Source organism: Penaeus monodon, unplaced genomic scaffold, assembly GCF_015228065.2.
Source record: "Penaeus monodon isolate SGIC_2016 unplaced genomic scaffold, NSTDA_Pmon_1 PmonScaffold_7469, whole genome shotgun sequence".
Lineage (NCBI taxonomy): Eukaryota > Metazoa > Arthropoda > Malacostraca > Decapoda > Penaeidae > Penaeus > Penaeus monodon.
In genome coordinates, this window is record NW_023662626.1 from 4,973 (window position 1) to 7,458 (window position 2,486).

Genomic DNA, 2,486 nt, shown 5'->3' on the forward strand with positions numbered 1-2,486 from the left:
GTGTATAATTAAAATTTATAGTATGTATATAAAATACAACACACACATAAGCAAAAAACAAAAAACAATGAAGTAAAAGAGTTGAAGAAACGTGGGGGGGGGGGGGGGGAAAAGGAAAAGTGGTAAAATTTTAAGGAATTGGGAGTTTGGAAAAAGTAGGGGGGCGAAAACCCCTTGCATATAAATATATTGCTTTTTTTCTTTTTCCTTCAAAGGGGGGGGGGGGAGGTAAGGTTTGATTTATTTCATGAAATTGGCAAAAAAAAGTACTGATGTTTACGTTGTGTTGGGTGAAGTAAAACCCCTTTTTTTTATATGAAATAAATATATATATATTTATATATTATTTTTTTTTTTTTATATATTTTTCTATTTTTACGTTTTATGTTTTTTTTTTTATTTTGTATTTTTTTTAAACTAGTTAAAAAGGAAAAAGATTAATGTTTTTAGGGTAACAAGGAATAGCAAAGTTAATTTAACAAAAATTTTTTCATTGGTTTTTTTTTTTTTTAATTTTTCATATTTTGTTTTGTATTTTTTTTTTATTTTGGTTTTAATTGCAAAGAAAAAGAACAAGAACAAGAAATTTTAATTAAAATTTAAAATGAAGGAATTTAAATAAATATTTTTATTATTTTTATTTTTTTTTTTAACTTTTATTTTTTTTTATATTTTTTTTAATTTTTTATTTTTTTTTTAGTTGCAAGAACAAGAAAAGAAAGAGGCGGGGGACTCAGTGGCTGAAGGAAATTGTTACAAAAAACGGTGAGTGATGGGTGATGAAGGGGAAATAAATCTAGATAGGGACAGAGGGGGGGGGGAGATGGATAGGGGGGGGTGATTTGGGGATAGTTGAAAAAGAATAAAGTGGTATATTATTTAATCAACGGGGGGAGTGAATTTTTGACAATTTGTTTGACTTTTGCAAATGGGTGGGAACAAAAGGGAGATGAAAATAGATAGACATAAGTAAAAAATGGTGATAAAAATAAAACATAATTAAAGGGAAAAAGACAGAAAAAAAAACAGCAAAGAAAAAAAAAGGAAAAGTCAACGAAAATGGTAGTTAATAAATAAGGGAAAAGTAAATACTTTATGTAAATAGATGCGAGACGGGAAAAAAAAACAGAAAAAAAAGCAAGTAACATAGGGTACGAAAAAAGGATAACATGATAGAAGGCTATTTTTTTTTCTCCCTTTTTCCTTAGAAATTTTCCACCCCTGCTCGTTTTTAAATCGCGTGTCTGCCTTAGCAATTGCACAGTGCACCCCATAATAAAGGCAACCCGTCAGAGTTCGTAGCAAGATTGTAAGATGTTCCGTCCTTGGGATCTCTCGTTTTAGTTCGTGAGCGCTGATCCGACACCCCTAGGGGGCCCCGGGGCGGGCAAAGGACGACCGGGGGTTACCACCCCCCTCGAATTTAAACCCTTTGAGAGACGCCAAGGTGGCCAGCCCTCCGGGGGGATTGGGCTAATCCCCCCCGCGCGCAGGGGGCTCCAGGAAGCTGGCGACCCCGATGGCGCTTATTTCCCCCTTATTTTATAGTCTGTGCGGCGGGGTTTGCTAACCTTTGGGGATTCTGAGGTGACTTCGGGTTTTATTTGTTTATTTTTTAGCCTTTAAAAAAAAATTTAAACAAAAAACATGGTCGGTCACGGGTCAGGGGGTGTGTTATGTTGTGTGTGGTGTGTGTGTTGTGTGTAGGGTGTGGGGTTCGGTTCGTGTTGGGTTTGGGCCACCAGCGGGGTTTGTTGAGGTTTTTGGGGTTTTTTCAAGATGTTGTTATATTGTTCGCTTTTGTTCGCGTAGTCTCCCCCAGGTTTTTTGCCTCGTCGTGTATGCTTGTTAGTGGTTCCATGCTGTATGTTCTGTGTATGTTTCGCTGAATTGGGTTAGAATGTGCGCCGTTCCCCAGATAGTGCTTTTTTTCGTACGTTTGCTTGGAGTTTTGTGAGATGATATTGAACCAGGGGGGTTAGCAGTGCATTCTAAGATGGGTCTGACAGTTTTTTGTAGAGTCTGAGTTTTTGTTTTGGTGTGCAGCATAAAAAACGTTTTAGTTTGGTTATTTTTGTTTTTCTTGTGCTATTTTTTGTTTGACGTTGTTTTGAAGCCTGTGTTGTGAAAAATCCGGGAAAAATGTTGCTGTGTGAGTGTAGGGAAATGTTGGGTTGTTGATCGTGATGATTGTGATTTTCTACTGCTATGGGTAGAGTTTAAATTTGTTTTTTGTCTGTATTTTCCAGGGTGCTCAAAGGGTTTGTTTTTCTGTATAGCTCTTCTGTTTTTTCGTTCATGAAGTTTTTGGTTTTAGAGGGGGTGTGTAACTGTGTGTATCGTCCCCCTGGGAAAATATAGTTGCGTAGGGTGCGGTTCTGGCAAATTGGCTATACAGGATATAGAGGGTTGGGTAAACGTTCCCTGTGGTACTCCATTCTGGGGTTTATGGGGGTGCATAGGTGGGCTCCCAGGTTATTGTGGCA